The sequence below is a fragment of the Rhamphochromis longiceps genome, linkage group LG3 (assembly GCF_057381845.1).
Source record: "Rhamphochromis longiceps isolate RC_006_pf linkage group LG3, R_longiceps_female_GT1.1, whole genome shotgun sequence".
NCBI classification, from domain to species: domain Eukaryota; kingdom Metazoa; phylum Chordata; class Actinopteri; order Cichliformes; family Cichlidae; genus Rhamphochromis; species Rhamphochromis longiceps.
Genome location: NC_140559.1, coordinates 36,522,116 through 36,540,140, shown reverse-complemented (window position 1 = coordinate 36,540,140; position 18,025 = coordinate 36,522,116). Strand labels below are relative to the sequence as shown.

Sequence of the window (18,025 nt, the reverse complement as noted above, 5' to 3'; positions counted from 1 at the left end):
TTTGCACTGTTGTGGCATTGATGGGTTTCAGATGTGGAGCAGCTATGGGTGAAAGCAGCTCGAGTAGCGCACTTTGTACAACATCTGCTGAATGGATGTACAAAAGGGTATAAGCTGAGCTGTCAGCACTGAGATCATCTGACCAGCTGTGACTGCAGCTTAGCTTCATGGCCTGCCCGATTTTAACACATGGGGTTTAAAGTGGAGACAAATGACCTAAATCAGCCACAGTCACGCTGAGATTTATGCCATGAAAACAAAGACCACGTAAAGAGTTTTCTGTCATCTGCTAATCACCAGAATGTCAAAAGTCACAATGGTCTTTGTGCTGTAGCTAATTTAACATCATCAACACGTTTTTTTTTCCTCCTATGTCTTCTTGTCCAAAAGATCAGGTATGGTTGAAATCTGCAATACATCAAGGATGTAACACGGTTCTTTGGTCCTTGGTCGGTAATGTTTAGCTTCTCTTGGTTTCTCTTTTTTAACACTGCTGCAGGAAAGAAAAAAGAAAAAAAAAACACAAACAATGTTTCCTTCATTATTGTTTTTCTGCTACGCACATTCAGCTACAACAAGGAAATTAATGAAAAAGCTAATTACGCTCTACTGTGCAGCGAGGCCATGACCATTAAATCTATGAGTTTGAGCGTGTGTGTGTCAGTGACATCATCAAAGGTTAAGTATCTGTGATTAATGGACTCACCTAAGCTGGCTTAATGAAGCTTTAATATTACAGTTTAATGTTCCTGGAGACAGTGTTTCAAGCTGTCCACCCGATGACTTTGAGTAGCGAATAAAGACCCTCTATCCCTTGCAGACTTAGCGGCATCCTTGGCACGCTGAGCTAGACGCACTTTAATGAGTGCGCGGATGAAAGAATGAAAAATAAACAGCAGAGCAGAGGGGTGAGGAGATGTGAAGTTGATAAACTGACAAGTGAGAGAGTATTTTAGCAAGTAAACTGTGCTTAGCAGCATGTATGGTAGTTGAAGTGTATATGTGTGTGTGTCAAACTGTCAGACAGCAGTGGAACAAACAAATCCCCAAAGCACATCACCTTCAAGTGAAGACTAACCAGAGACTGTGTGTGTGTGTGTGTGTGTGTGTGTGTGTGTGTGTGTGTGTGTGTGAGTGTGAGTGTGAGTGAGAGTAGGAACTGTATCAGACACAGTCACACTGCAGGACTGTTCCTTAAGGTTTCAGAGAGAAAAGAGGTGGGGGGAATACAAAACAGGTGGAAAATATGAAAGGTAGAAGGGGACGAAGGGGGAAGGAAGGAAAAGTGGGAGAGGCAGTGAAGGAAGAAAAGTCAGAAGAAGAAATAATAAGAAAGGGAAGATAAGAAGATTAAGTGTGTATGAAAGAAGGACGATAGCACAGATAAAGAGTGGAAAGAAAGGACAGTTTTAAGAGAAGAAACGAGACAGGAGGATGGGTAAAGCCACAGTTTGTATGACAGACAAAGCCAAGGAGTGAAAAACCCAGGGGAGTGTGAGAGGAACAAAGCAGGAACAAAAAGACAGGAAGCGAATGGAGGAGAGGAGCAACAAACAGATTAGAAACACTAGGAAGTGGGGAGGGAGAAAAATGAGGTAAGCTTGTAAGTATAGAAGGAGGTAAAATACGACAAGGAGGCAAACAAGAGACTAGACTGACCATGAAGAAAAAGATGAAGGGAGTAAAAAGGATCAGAGACAGAAGAAAGGCGGGAGGATAAAGACAGAAGGACATGACAGGGGTGGCTGGGAAGCATGCAGCCCAGGGTGTGCGCTGTAGGGAAGGAATTCGCTTCAATAAAAGGGAAGGAACGGATAGAGGAGAGTGAGGAGAGATCCACACAGAATGATGGCTTAAAGCAAAGAAAAAAAGCATAATTTAGAGAAAAAACAGCAGGAATAAGAAACACAATATAAGGAGGAAAAGACTAATGGAAAGTGGAAGCAAACAAAATAGAAGAAATGAGGGAGATGTGGAAGTTAAGGCGAGAAGGGAAGTCCAAATATGAGGTAACAAGTAAGGATTGAAAGGGATGGGCTATAATATGATGACAGAATTTAAAAAAAAAAGAGGAAACTGGTAAAAGAAAAGAATCCAGAAAAAGGCGTAAACTCCACGAGACACAAACTATTCAGACCCCTTCATGCAGATTTCTTTTTAAAACTGAAGAAATCAGCGTTGCATCAATCAATAATCCAAAAATTCACAACAAACTGACAAAATGTGTTCAGATTCTTTTTTAAACTGCATGTTTAAATTTAGAATAGTCTTTAAACCCTCTGCTTTGGCTTTAACTACCCTTGAGATGTGTCTAGAACTCTACTGGACGTGATGAACTCAATGTATTGGATGCAGTTTAGAGGGTATCACTCGTGTGTGTGTGTGTGTGTGTGTGTGTGTGTGTGTGTGTGTGTGTGTGTGTGTGTGTGTGTGTGTGTGTATGTGTATATATATATATATATATATCTCCTCTATTCCACACTACAGAGCAGGGAGGAAAAAGCTATGACATCCAAGCAACTCTCTGTAGACCGCTGTGATTAAATTGTGGAGTGCCATAGATCACGGCTCAGACCTATGTCTGGAGCTCTGAGCATTTCCAGCAGCACAGCGGTCTCATAGCCATTAAATGGAAAAAGTTTGGAACCACCAGGATTCTTGCAAGATTTGTCTCTCCAGCCAAATTGAGTAACCAGTCCTCCCACCGGAAAGTCTAACAAGGCTACATTGGTTCTCTGCGGCCATCAGCACTCTCAGTCGATCTTTCTTGGGGCTAGACACAAGAGGAAGTTGACTCCTGAGTAAAAGACATGGATCCTACTTGAAGTTTCCCAAACATCATTTAAAGAACGTTGATGGCACAAGAAAAAAACAAAAAGATCTTTGGTCTTACGAGACAGCAATATTTGCCCAAGGTCCACCCTGAACAACACACACTGCTCATCATCCGCTTAGAACCTTCCATACCGCTGAAAGGTGGGGGTGGCAGATTCAAACTACAGGGGATCTTTAACAGCAGGGACAATGGGAGTTCAATTTAAGCACAACAATGAAGTCAGTAATGCCCAGCCATTTTCTCAGCCCTGGATTTTATCCAGATTAGGGTACCTGTTGTCATGGAGCATCACAGGTTTAACAAAGACCACACACGTGCAACTATGTTAGATTGACCATAAACAATATGGACCATAAACACAATCACAAACTAGGCCACCCATGCATTACACCTACAGCCTGCTCAGCTGTGGAAACCCATACCATGAAATTCTTGTCTTGATGTTAATGTCAGAGGAGGTTTGGAGCTCTGTGGCTCTGACTGACTATGTGGTTCCTAAACGCTTCCACTTTGTGGTAACGCCACTTCCAGTTGATGGCGGAATATCTAGGAGGGAAGAATTTTATGAACTGACTTGCTGCACTGGCAGCATCCAGCATGTTCGAATCAGTGAAATCTTTAGAATGATGCATTTTCTCATAAATGTTTGTAAAGGCAGATGGCTGGGTTGTTGTTTTTACACACCGGTTGCAACGGGACTGAAAACACATGGATTCAATGATTAAGAGACTGCATGGGTCTTTGTATCTTTGGACTTTATGAAAAAAGAAATAAAATGAAAGACAAAAATCAAGGAATGAAGAAGGGAGAAAGAGGAATACTAAGGGCAGAGCGGACAAAAAGACTGAGTGCTGATGGAGCAAGAGGAAGAGAATGAACAATAGCGATGATGAACAAAGGTGAAACTGAAGAAGAGTAAAGGACGACTGCAAGAGAGAGGCAGAGGAATTATGGGAAAATACAAGACGAGAGAGAAAGACAAACCGCCTGCGGGGAGGCTTTCATAGCTGAAAGAATTTTTTCAGCACTCAAATGAACACATAAATAAATAAATAAATAAACAAATAAACAAACAAACAAACAAACAAACAAACAAACAAACAAACAAACAAAAATCTCAGTTTTACATGATTGTTTCCCAGAGCCTGGAGGTGCTCCCACCACACAGGCTCTGTCTCTCTTTTATGTCGATCACATCAAAACAAACTGTAATCAGAGAGGGACGTATATATGGGGGACAGAAAAAGGTAGAGGGCGAGGACGTGATTGACATTTTTCTAACATGCCAACATTTGATTTCCTTATTTAATTGAATTGTGTGTGCTCACTCATTTATATTTTAAGCTCCTCCACCACTTGGCAAATGACATCAGGGAGTTTTATGTAGTCTCAGTGCTGCTTAGCCATGGCGCACACATATGCAAAGACACAAACGCCCACTGACAGGTGTGAAGCTAATTCTTTCCCCTGATGGAAACTTTGCAGGTACCTGTGGGACATACTTGGAATATGGCATGTGGCGAGGGGTAAAAAGTGTGTGTGTGTGGTACTGCTTTCAGCAATCCAAAACTCAAAAGTTAACAGCAAGAATAGCATTTACATGTTCGTTTGACTGCATGTGCACAGGTGCATGAATGCTTCTGTCGTGGCTGCCTTATTAAACGACAATCTTGCAACTTTGCTTCAGGCGTGTGTTCGTGTGGTAATGCGTACAGGTGCGATGTGCGCTGATTTTTTTTTTTTTTTTTTACAGCTGCACTCGCTCGCGCTGTCTGATAACTTGGAGAGTGCAGATTAACGAATGTCCGAGGGGAGCATGTTTTTAGTCACGACCACTGTACTGTACAGATAAGCACGAGCCACTTGGGTTTTATACAGCTGTATGACTACAGAAGCGACGTGTCATACACCGTACCTTTCTGAAGGTACGGTCTGTTCTCAAGCAAACGTCCTTGATACCTGGAGACACAACACTGTCGTGACAACAGGGAGAGACTCTTTCCAATACCATTTATTTCTGATTGCTTTTGAGTGAGCAACACTCACTCAAAATTCGTATCTTTCCTTGAATTTCTCAGTGAAAAGTGATGACTGCTACTTTTCTTTGTCAAGCTGACCTTACTGAATGAAATTAAATGGTCCATATGATCTTATTCTGTCTCCATTTAACCTTTCAGACATACCGTCTGTTTTTCAGACAATGCTCTGCATGTATGCTTTGACTATGGAGGATCTCTATAACTATCTCCTTAAGTCTAATTTACGCTTATAATATTTGTCAAGAAGCATGCAGAACACTGTCATGCTGTCTGTACTTTTATTTGTCTTCTGTACAATCAGTTTACGACAGATTTTCACAAACCTCCACATTCATTCTGTCACGTGTGGAATATGAAATAGGACCCAAAATGCGGCAGCTCTGGTGCAGATGAGTGTTTATTTACAGGGGTGTGAGTACAAACAGCGGTGGCGACAAAACATGAAACCGGAAACCTAAACTGGGTAAACTAATAAGACAAACCAGAATGAGGATGCAGGGAGGTCCGGAGAAATACATACGGGGAGACGCAGGGAGACCGAGGGGAAACAACACAGACGAACCAGCGATTACCAAGACAGAAAATACAACTTAAATACACTCAGAGAACACAGGGAGATTACACACAGGTGGGAGACACAGCTGGGAGTGATTAACATGACGAGACCAGGGAGGCAAACTGAAAACACTCACATAAGACGCAGACCTTCACAATAAAACAGGAACACACGGGGGGGAACAGGGTAAACACCAATTAGAGAACAGAACCAAAATCGAAGAGAAAACACAAAACGCTGGGTCAAAAGGACCCAGGATCATGACACATTCAGATACATGATTTTAAATAACTCCCTGCAGGCATCGCCACATGGCACGTGAGTAAAGAACTTGCTTCGAGAAAGACTTTGATTCAGCTCGCTTTGTTATGAAAAGCCAAACCAAGACAACAACATTTGAAGAACATAAGGAAAATAACTAAATGGGACAACTGTGCAAAGTTCAACATACAGGTACATCGGATTATCAATAGAATTCAGAGTCACAGCTCATGTAGCGCCTATCTAAGCAGTAATAGGGTAAGAGGTGGGGTACACTACTGCATACTCTCCCCAGTCAAGTGCAGCATTAACATAGAGAAACAAACAACCACTCATGCTCACGTTCACTCCTTGTTGCTGTGTCATTATCTTAAAAAGTTATCACGCAAATAAATGAGGTGAAGATACAAATAACCGGTAATAAATTACAAACTTGAATGAAAGAATAACTCGCGTCTGTCAATTTATATTCTGTGGGTGTTATACAAAGTACAAGGAGGTTTTGTTGTTAGTACCAGTGTTTTTAATTTCATATAGGCACTGAAACCACAGCATTTGGTTTAACAAATCATTGCAAGGGCGGTTAAAATGTGCCTGTTTACTGAACGTAACCATGCAACCTTTAGGCATCAAGCCTGGCAGGCTCAGTCGGTAGAGCATGAGACGCTTAATCTCAGGGTTGTGGGTTCAACCCCCAGGATTTAGAACAGAACTGTACAGTTTTTCAACAAGCTTGAAAAAAGCAAGTCCCTGCTACCTGCTCAGCCAGGGTCCCAAGTGACCTGAGCAAGTACTAAAATGTGAGTTTGTCGAAGAAATGTGGGTGTAGTGATGGATGCAGACCTAAACTTATAAAAACACATTAAGACAATAACAAAATCAGCTTACCATCACCTCAAGAATGTTTCAAGGATAAAAGATCTGATTCCTCAACAGGACCTGGAAAAACTAATCCATGCATTCCTCTTTAGTAGGCTTGATTATTAACAGCATCTTTACAGGTCTACCTAAAAAATCAGTCAGACAATCTGAATGGTTTAGGACCAAAATACATCAGTGACCTCCTGACCCAGTATGAACCTTCCAGATCCCTCAGGTCATCTGGATCTGGTCTTTTATCAGTTCCCAGAGTCAGAACCAGACACGGAGAAGCTGCATTCAGCTTTTATGCTCCTTATATCTGGAACAAACTCCCAGAAAACCTCAGATCAGATGAAACACTCAGTTTATTTAAATCCAGGTTGAAGACTCACCTGTTCTCAGCTGCATTTGAATAAAGCACCAAATCCACACTTTAAGCTTAAATTTCAAAACTTACATTTTAACTACTGATTTTATCTACTGTTTTTTTCTAATCAATTTTAAATCATGCTTTTTATTTGTTTTTGTTTTTTAATGTCTCTGTAAAGCACTTTGAATCACCTCGTTGTTGAATTGTGCTATATGAATGAACTTGCCTTGCCTTGGTCAGACTCCATGCTACCAATTGGCTGGTCAGAGGCTTTACTTGACGAGTCATGAGTGTCTGATTCACCAAAACTGCCACTTTTGAAATGCAGCAATGAGAGAAATGGCTACAAAATGTCAATTGTCAATTCTAGTCAAGTTCATGGAACGAAAAATACTCCAAGTAATTCACGAGGGGTAAAGAAACAATGAAATTATAAGTTCAGCAACAGAAACAATGCAAAGCCCAGCTGGCTAGCAGAACTTGATTGTTTGCACGTCAATCAATAAATGGCCTGTGACCTGACGATGTGCTTCCCCAGGTGATCAGTCCAGATCAGATTAGCTACATGCAAACATACGATGACCCGAGGTTCTGAAATCACCTGAGGAATGCCGAAAAACGGATGTAGACGACAACTTCACGCTTTTCCGACCATCATCAAAAAACACACTGCCTGCTAGACCTCATGAGAAAGGGGTTAATCAGCTGAACACTCCTACTGCAACAAATCAGAGTGATTGATTGGAATGATCCACTTTGACTGAGGCATTCAGTCACAGTGGAGAACTTACTTACAATGCAGATTAAACTGCTGGTAATTACTACAAAGTCTGGCAAGCTTAAGAAGTTACTCAAAAGGCAAAGCAATCCACAAAGTAGAACTTTGGGGGTGTTCACATGATGAAATATTTTGATTCGACATGGAACGCCAAGTTTCCACTGATCCATCAGGTTTGATAGAAACAGAAATGCATGAATTTATGGGGGAACAAGACTTGTATTAGGAAGCACTTTGAGTGCTCAACTTGAGTAGAAAATGTCATATCTATTTCACAAGCTGTCAAGTCTAGCTAGCTCAGTTGGCAGACTCTTAACCTCAGGGTCAAGGATTCAAGTCCCATGCTGGATGCAGCTGATTTAGGACAGAACTGAACTCTTAAGGGAGTTTACAGTGAGAAAAACCAAGTCTCACCACAGCTATGACCTAAGTGTTAAGTGGCGGGCTACTGTTTGGCTCTAGATGCCAACAGCTTTAATAAAATGGCTGTTTGACAGCTTGGGAAAGAGGACGGGTGTGAACATGAAGCAAGTATACAGCTGACTCTCACCCATCTCCATCTACTTTTCACCTGCTTCCCATGTCAATCTTACTCTCTCACCTGTCCCTCTTGATTCCACACACTCTCTTTCCCCCAGCTCTCGTTGTCTGTTTTAACTCCCTCTCCCTGTGCACATCCCTCTAGAGTGACAGTCCCAGAGTGGAGAGCTTGAAGGAGATCAAACAGCAAGGAAATTGTAAAATAACTCTGCAGTCAGAGTGGTGCATATGAATGAGAACAGATAGCAGTGGCCACAGCACGTACCAAGTGAAATCTACAAGAAGCCAGATGGGATGTAATTCTCACTTTACCTCGCACTTACATATGATTTCAAAGGATGCTACAGGGAGCAGAAGCAACACAGCTTGATACGACAGTATCACCTAGGATTTGGTACATCTGAGCATACTGGCGAGCTCATCTGAATGAGTTGACACTCTCTCTCATCCATATATATATATATATATATATATATATATATATATATATATATATATATATATATATATATATATATATATATATATATATAAATAAATAAATGTTCAGACTGCAACATTCATTAAAAATTACCACACATTATAACCAAGGTATGCATAAGAGCATCTCTGAATGCACAGCAGCAGAAGACCACAGCACGTGTCACAACTGTCAGCTACAAACAGTTGAAGCTATAGTTTATACATGCTAACCAAAGTTGGACAACAGAAGATTGGAAAAACATTGCTTCATCTGATGAGTCTTGAATCTGATGCATTCAGATAGTGGGCTCAAAATTTGGTGTAAACAACTCGAAAGCGTGGATCCATCCTGCCCTGTATCAACATATAAAGCCGGTGATTTAAATGACTTTGAATGTGGCATGAATTTTGGTGCCACGTGATCTGGTCAGAAAATTTTAGAAACTGCTAATCTGCTGGGATTTTCCCACACAAACATCTCTAGAGTTTATGGAGAATGGCTAAAATAGAGGAAATAACTCAAATAACCACTCGCATGAAGAAGATAATCTCAGAATACACTGCACATCAGATCTTGAAGCAGAAGTGCTACAGCAGTGTAGTACAACACTAAGTGTGACTCCTGTCTGGTATGATGAGTCTCAATTTGTGCTGCAACAATCAGATGGTAGGGTCAAAGTTTGGCACAAACACTATGAAAGGATAGATCCATCCTGTGAGGATGCAGCGCCTTTGGGATGTAACTGAACGGGAAATTCACACCATGGAAGTGAAGTCGACACACGCATTACTGAAGGTAAAAAGTGATCCAACCCAGAATTACCAAGATGTACCTAATAAAGTGATGCTTTAATGTAAATGTAAACATATTTAAGGACATTATTCTAGTAAGGCTGGAAAATATTGAGGGATGCTACAGAAGTATCTGTTTTAGCCTTAAAGTTGGATGACACATGTTTTTGCAGTGTATTGGTGTGAGGTCTATATATGTTGCCTGAAGAGCGGCGTCCGTTTAATTATATCCAAATAATTATCTTAATTTAGTTTTTATTTTCCTTGAGGTACTGTTCTTTTCCCTGGTCTTTTCACATTGTTCAAACCTTTACATTGCTCTGAGAACATTCAATTTATTTCTCATCAGTCTTACATTTTCTTTTTTATTGAACTGCTTTCACTGTGGCATTATACCCGAGGACAAAAAAAAGTTTAAAATGCCCAGCAAAGGCTTTAAGCAGAATCCAAAATGAACCAATCTTGTTTACAGAATCATTTCAGATAATTGAGTTATTCCTCCAGCTGAGGGTGCTTCATGCTAGTAGCATGAAGCTTTATTTTCAGTTTGTCTTTGAGCTGAATGTTGAATGTGCCTGCAGTTTGACACTCTGGAGCTTGTGGCAAGAGAATTATTCAAATCAGCATCAGCGTTCTGTGGGTGTTACAAAAAATGGGAATTTGGTTATAAAAAAAAAAGAATTTGTGATCGGCTTTTACTTTGTATTGGCCATTTGAAATTGGACTTGGATGTGTGTGTTTTTCTCCATCCTATGAAATCTAACCACTTACAGTAGTGGATCTAAAATCTGATCATATGAATTACAGAAGATCTTTCAGTTTTCTCACTATGTAAATGTCTGTCATAGCACAGCATTGTCCAAAGTGTGTTTTCTCATCATGTGATACATGTACAAACTGACTGAAACCCACTGTGTAACAGACAGTTTCAGCCACATACTAACTGTTGTCTCACCATAGTACTTCTGTATAAGTGCTACAAAAAAAAAAACAGTTGTGGCTGAGGATACTCTTTCATCATATTCACTGTAATATGTGAGTCAGATAATACAAAGAAACCTTAAATGATGTTAAATAAGTGGCCACACATCTTTACAGATAACAAAGCCGTTGGGATTTTCACAACCATACATTGAGGTTGGCAACTGGAATTAGAGCGGATTATTTCTGCCCCTGGTGACCTGGTGAATTTAACTACCAGACTGAGGCAGTTCCATTTAATTTGATCCACACAGCAAAGGACAGAAAAGGTCAAAAAACACAAAAGGCCAGCATCTTGTTTGCCTTCTCTGATTTGTTCTTCTTTTCTCTTTAGTTTAGTTTTTTCTCTTTCTTATGTTTTCAAATCCTCTAAGCTCACTGCAGCATGTTTACTTGTCTGTCAGAGACAAACCTCTATACACAAGACATATGAAGCCTCTCAAGGTCTCTGTGATAAAAGTAACCCAAGACTGTATAGTTGGCTCTGTATTCCTGTCTCCTCACCTTTAACCTCCTAGGACCTGGCGTCCACATATGTGGACATCACATTTTGGGTTATTTAGACCAAATTACTGAATTTTGCTCTACAAGGGCCTGCCACTTACAAGGACATTATACTGCTACTGTTCTATCAAAATTTTAAACTAATATCCTCATATTTGGCTCTTATTTTTCTTAAAAACAAAAATAAGGTTAAAAACAAAATCTGGTAATTCTTTGTTTTTACATTCATCGGGCCCCAATATGACCAAATATCAAAGAGAAATTAAAAATGCATGCTGTGGAAGAGTTCAGGTCTTAGGAGGTTAAAGCTGTAATACGCTATTTTTTTTTTTTAGGTTTGCAAAAAATGCAAGTAAAAATAATAATCAAGTTACATGTAAGTTTACTTACATGTTTAAACCTATTAATTAAACCTATTTCAAGGCTAATGCAATGATATGAAATATATATTTTTTCCAGCCCATTCCTCTATGGTCTAATTTAAGGTTGTTTAAGATGGGACCCTGACTCCAGGTAAAAAAAATAAAATGGCGGGAAAACAGGATTGATTGAGTTTAAACCTTTTCTAATTACACTTACTCACCATTTTAGACATTTGTCTTTTTAAATGAAACCCCATGATTTCGTATTTCATGACATTTCCTAAAACGGATTCTTTAATCATGTCGTGAATTTGGGGGTGCATGGGATGAAAAGGAAAACAAAAATATGTCCATTTATGCGTAGAACTTTTAAGTCATTTTGATTCCACAGATATGAATGGAAAACACTGCGCTCAATGGTTGTTGCACACCAGGTTGCCTAGTAACATCTACTGAAGTAAGATATTTTGAAGACTGCTCTATCATGAGGCAGGACTAGCTTGATGGGGGATTTTAGTTAGATAAAAGCTGAACAATTATTTTCGGGCACAATAGGGTTGGAGACACATGGAGAATCCAGCACACTGCTGGCTGTGCAGAGCAGCGGGGTAACCCTGGCTTAACCAAGAGAAATCCACAGTGTGGAGAACTAATCTGAGCAAATAATGGGTGAAGTCCCAGGCACAGAAGCTTAATCGGACAGGTTTCAGGTCTGAGGAGCAGAGCTGACAAGGTCAAGGGTTGCAGAAAAGAGAGAAAGAGAAAAAGAAAGCGGTCTGGTAGAAGAGCAGGCAGATGTGCACAAGATGGCAAACGTTCACTGTTGCACAAAAAGTCATTCATTACATTGTCTTTCTTTTTTTTGTTGTAGCAACTTGTGAGGCCAGTTTAGAAATTTGGCCCATGAGCTGTTGAATACAAGCGGTTACTGACAAAACCAATGTAACTTATATGCGATATACTTTAACATCGGTAATAAAATAATTTGCGAAACTTATAAAACCCCTAAAACTAAACCTGAAACACTTATTTTCTTAGATCTTACCTTTAATTGCAAAATTCAAGAATGACTTCTTCGCTGTTGTTGTTGCAGGATGAGTCGCACTGGTGATTTGGATCTTAAAGTGTTAAAGCTATACAATCCAGTAACACATGACAGTGTCCAAATACTTTAAGATCAAACTGTAAAACAACTACTGTGTAAAGAAACAGGCTTCCAACATATAAATGTATTGCATTGTTTCTCCAGTTAAAGCCATTAAAGCCTTTCTCTGGAATGATGTTTGGTGATTTAACCAGACTGAAACAGTGTCCTTTGTCATATCTTCAGCCATGTAAATCCTTAATTATTGCGCTATCCATCCATAATTAAATCTCCCCTCTATTTAAGTCCCCGTTGATGCAATAAAGACACAGAACTAAATCCTCATTTGGATTTTTTGATACTACTTCAAACCTTTTTAAATATTAATTTCATACACCTTTTTTGTTTCAACTCCCTATCCTAACCGCACAAGTAATTGGTTTCAGTGTGAAGCACTGCAGGCAGTTTTGATGTCCAGAAAAAAAGACTATCATTCTGATAAGTGTTCAGTGATCAATATTTAAAGATCAAAAGATGATTGCAGCTCATAAAAAAGTATTTTTCTTACAGTTAAGAGCCTCTTTTAAAAAGTCTGTATTAGAACTGCTTTCACAGCTGGCAATCACCCCTTTTTACTGACTCACCAAAGCATGCCACTAATTCAGAATGTCTTGCAAAAAACAGAGGAAAACAGACATTTTGATAGCTACATTTTCAGTTTTTAAGTTGTTTAAAAAAAAAATCTGATATAATTTGACCTTTTTGAAGCAACCACAGCAGGCTTACTGTATAATTAAAGGAACACTTTTCAATCAGAGTATAGCATCAAGTCACCTAAACTTCTGGGATATTGACCTGGTCCGCTAATTAGTTTCAGCTGCTTTGATGTTAATGAAATTAACAACAGGTGCAAGATTGAGAGAACCCCCACCACGCGAATTGTTTTACAGGTGGAGGCCACTGGCATTCTCTGCCTCCTCATCTTTTCTGTTTGTTTTTTTACTAGTTTTGCATCTGAATAGGGTAGAGATCAGCAATCTGCGGACCCTACAGAGATTGCACAGGTAATCCAACTCCTCCAGGATGGCACATCCAGATGTGCCATTGCTAGAAGGTTTGCAGTGTCTCTCAGCAGTCCCACGAACATGGACAAAAGACAGACAGTTATTGTAGGAGAGCTGGACAGGACCATAGATGGTCCTTAACCCATCAGCAGGACTGGTATCTGCTCCTTTGTGCAAGGCAGAACAGGATTAGCACCAGCGGAGCACTACAAAACCTTTAGTGGATCCTGTGCTCAATGATTGGCACTTAGGAATCTGATTGGTGTTTGCCATAGAACACCAGAATTGGCAATCACTGCAATTGTGTCTGAGCTCGCGACCATGCGTGACTCCACGGAGGAGAACTAAAGCTAAATGAAACATATTTGTATGGGAGCTGCGCAAGAGTGCTGATCTGCAATCAGGATTCAAATCCACAAGATTGATTCTGTCCCTCATGCAGTAACATGAAGCAACCTAGTCCAGCCTCAGCTAGCTGTGGATCTAAAAATACAGGTAACTGGAGGAAACCACAAAGCAACTGTGGTCAAATTCTAAAGCCTCGATAGAAAAACTAATGTTTAAGTCACCAACAAGCATTAGTCAGAACCTTGCAATGCATTATACGTCCAACTAATTCTCTGATATATTTTCTCTGATATATATTCCAAATGATAACAGGGTAGAAGGAAAAATAGTGCTCTTCTTTTTCTTTTTCCTTTCAGGGTTCATCTGCCTCCATCTCACCCTCTCACTTGCATCCTCACACCAACCCTCTGCACGTCCTCCTTCACTACATCCATGAATCTTTTCTGTGGCCTTTACTTTTTCCTTCTGCCTGGCAGCTCCACATTCAACAGTGGTCTATTACAAATAATGACGGGAATTGAGTTCCAGGTGAGACCTGTGTCCAGTTCATCTGAATCATATGCCTCCAAGCGTATCGGTCCCTTTCATCAATGCTGGCATGTTTTTCTGACAAAACACTGACTCAAACTAATAACAGTGGACTTTTTGGACAGCTGAGACACACTTTTTCTCAGCTCTTGTTCTCAGATTGTTCTGCTTTCTTTCTACACTGTGATATGATTAAGAGAGATGTGTCCTGGAAGGCCTGTGAAGGTCTACTTTTGTCCACAGAGAAAACAGATAAAGAATCAAAAATACAAATGATGAAGTGGGCCTACAAAAAAAAAAGTCAAATACAATGTTGGTATCAATAAAGGATTATCCAAAAATGCAAATACCTGCACACACCTCAGACCCATGTAGTAAAACAGGACTGTCCACAGTCTGACTTTGTGTAATTTGGAACTAGACTGACTTGCATTCTAGGTGAGGCCTCGACTATCCAGGACCCTCTAAATCCATCCTTTAATGCATTATCTACTGCTTAACAAATTCTGGGAGGTGGTTTCTCTGTCCAGCCTGTTCTTCCTGGGGAATACCAAGATGCCCCTTCTCCAGAAAGTTAGCTAGGAGATGTGATCTTTGCAGCATTTGTCTACCTTTAGGGACTTTGCTTGGTTGGACGTGGCCATAACACCTTTCCCACAATCTATCCAGGAGACTTTAGACCCAGATAGATGAAGCTCTTCTGTGGATACCTCTCCAAAATGATGCTATTGTACCATGTTCTAAACAATACGTGGCGCAAATCATATTCTTTTTTATTACCTAACACATCTGTATGGACAGACAATAGTATATATGATCTTTTGTTATGGCAGTCCTGATGCTGAAACCAGTGGTCATGCAGAAGCCAGTGTCCACACAGTTACAGTTAGGGCTTTAGCTGAAGGAAAAGCACAACACAAATTTGTATTTGTGGACATGCAAAATGTAAATATGTAAATATGTTGTTGACAACATACATTACATTCACTGACACCAATCAACAGATTAGAAGTCGTGACCTCATCACAAATTGCCACGAGAAGTTAACAAAGGCAGCTTGAGATAGAAGGCCTAACGCCGCCTGTCTCTCGACAGGGATTTTAATTCCGCTGAATTCTGTGAAAAGTATTTTTGAAGCTTTGAGAAGCTCAGCTATTTAATCTTAAAGGGTTTTTACCTTAACCCTGACAAAACAATGTCCGAAAGTCAAAGTGCTCCTCAGGGATACAACAGCAGAAAACACAGCCTGCAGGGAGCTGCGCACAGCCAGAAAGATAATTGTATGCAGCACACAGACAATGAATGATTTGCTGCGGTTTGTCCATACATGTCTGCAGAGATGAACCCCCCCCCCCCCCCCCCCCCCCCCCACGAGTCCACCACACAATCAAATTCCAGTTCATTCCATTCCTAAATCTATTTTCCAGCACTCTGATCTCCTCCTCTACAGTTACTGCTCTTTTCTATCACCCAGTCATTCAGAGAAGGTCCTTTCCCGTAGAGTTTTTTCTTGAATTTATTAATCCAATGAAAGGTGTGTGTGTGTATGTGTGTGTGTGTGTGTGGGGGGGGGGGGGTTGTAGGTGTGGCATTTTCAAAAGGGAATATCCTGAGGCAGAACAAAGTAAGTCCGAGTGTGCGATACAGAGAGCGATATTCATGGAACCATTCCTGTGGCTGGTCTGACGTGCCCAGTCCCTCGGCTAATGAGCCATTCTGAGTCCAACTGTATTTCTAACCATTAGTCAATCACCGTCTCCTCACTCGTCCACTCTGACAAGCACAGTGTGAAAAACGAAAAGAGACAGAGATGGCTGTTTTGCATATCCACTTCTGGTGGCAGGCACGGCAGAAGCAGAAAATGAATGAAATCATGTGCTACGCAGTCCTACCTCAGAAAAAAAAACAACTTAGTTTTTTGGCAGGTGGAAAGTCAATTACTGAGCATTGGAGCATGTTTGTCGATAAATGGAAACTGCAGTATTTAATCACCAGTGGGAATCAAACCCTCACTTTAACACTGGGAGAGCCACACTAAAGCAGCCAAATGAAGCAAGCCTTAGGAATTATGGCACTGCAGAGGAAGAGAGGGAGAGAGAGAAACAGACACAAACATGCAGACCGAGAGAGGACCAACCCTTTGCCAATATCGCCTTCCATTTTCATGCCAGTAGAGCCAGCAGGTGCTTGAGCATTCAGGGTATGAGAAATGACTTTGAAACTGAATAAATATCTGTCTCTGTCATGAGCCCTGTTAAATACGAGTATCCTGATGAGTTCATTTTATAGCCACAATTCTTCTGTGCTGACACATGTCAGAGTTTCACACCCCATCAGCGGAACACCAACCCATTTTGGGCTCCCAAAATTATTTGCACGCAAACCACATCAGCAGCAGCAAGGCGCTTCCACCACATACTGCGTGTTTAACGACACTTGTGGCTCCTTTTCTCTGGGGGAGGGGGGTAGTAGAGCTGAAGGAATGTAAAAGGCGAGTGTAAAAAAACAGAAAAAAAGAAAAACAGGTCCCAAAATGTCCCAAAACGCCCTAATCCTCCCTGGAGACAGGTGGATTAACGGACGTTCAATGAATAAACACGTGCGCACGCGCCACACTGTGTGTGTATGTGTGTGCGCGCGCACGGGTGCTGGATTATTTCATTCCCAGTTTGGTGCAGGTATTTGCTGCTGAGCAGAGCAGGGACGTACACGCGGACGGCCACACCCGCTCTGACTGAGCCAGCGGCGCGCGAGGACAGACCTGAGCACAGCCTTTTTGAATGTCATCATTCCGCCCCCATGCAAAGGAAAGGAAGGAAAACAAAAACAAAACAAAACAAAAAACGTGGAAAGCAACAGAATCCCACTTTGTTTCAACGAAAAAAATAAAATAAAATAAAAACTTGACATAATGTTCCAGTAACTAACTCGGAAATATCAGAAATAGTAATAGTATAGTCCAGTTTAGATTACATTTTGTAACCGTGACGTTTTTATTTTCTCTTCACATAAAACAATGCGACGCGTCAACACAGCAGTAACTCGGCTCCATTCATCTGCAAAGTTTCCTCATTTGTTCACGTTTTTTTCTTTATTATGTGCGAACAACGATGCTACTCTGCGGTTGTGACCCCTGTGAGGGCCGGGTACTCTAACTGAGATTAAAATGACTTTGAAAAGTTGACTCATAACGCCTTCAGCATGCCGTCTGTACTACGTCCTCCAACTTTCTCCGTCTATTCCTCTTCAAATACCTCCAGCAGCGCAGATGACCTCTGCTGTTGGTGTCAAGGATGCAAGGGCGCGCTTGAACATCCCCTTCAGCGCATTTAGGTAATTAAAAATAAGAAAAAAAGGTGTACTCACCAGTGAAGACTGTTTGTTGTTCTGCCTCCCTGCAGTTTGAGCTCTATGTCTAATTATAGCTGGGCAACATCCTCCTTATATTCTTATTGCTGGCTACAGTACGTCCATGTCCTCTCTCTCTCGGGGTTTACGACTCAGTCTCCGTTTCTGGTTTATCTTCTGAGTGGGGGCACGCAAATCCTCCAGCCCGGGATGTGCGTCTGCCTCCTGGGCAGGGTTTTGTCAGTTTGTCCCGGAGACAAAAGCAGCAGCAGTAGCAGCACAGGAGGTGGACCGGGGCGGACGCACCGGAC

General features: G+C 41.0%; 1 long non-coding RNA gene across 1 annotated transcript in view; it reads right to left on the bottom strand.

Annotated features, from left to right (window-relative positions):
• LOC146674433 (uncharacterized) overlaps nucleotides 1–18,025 on the bottom strand; it is a 112,910-nt gene extending 94,885 nt beyond the window's left edge. Inside the window, exon 1 of the long non-coding RNA XR_014909265.1 lies at nucleotides 17,733–18,025. This is a non-coding gene — a long non-coding RNA (uncharacterized LOC146674433). The remainder of the gene's footprint in view (nucleotides 1–17,732) is intronic.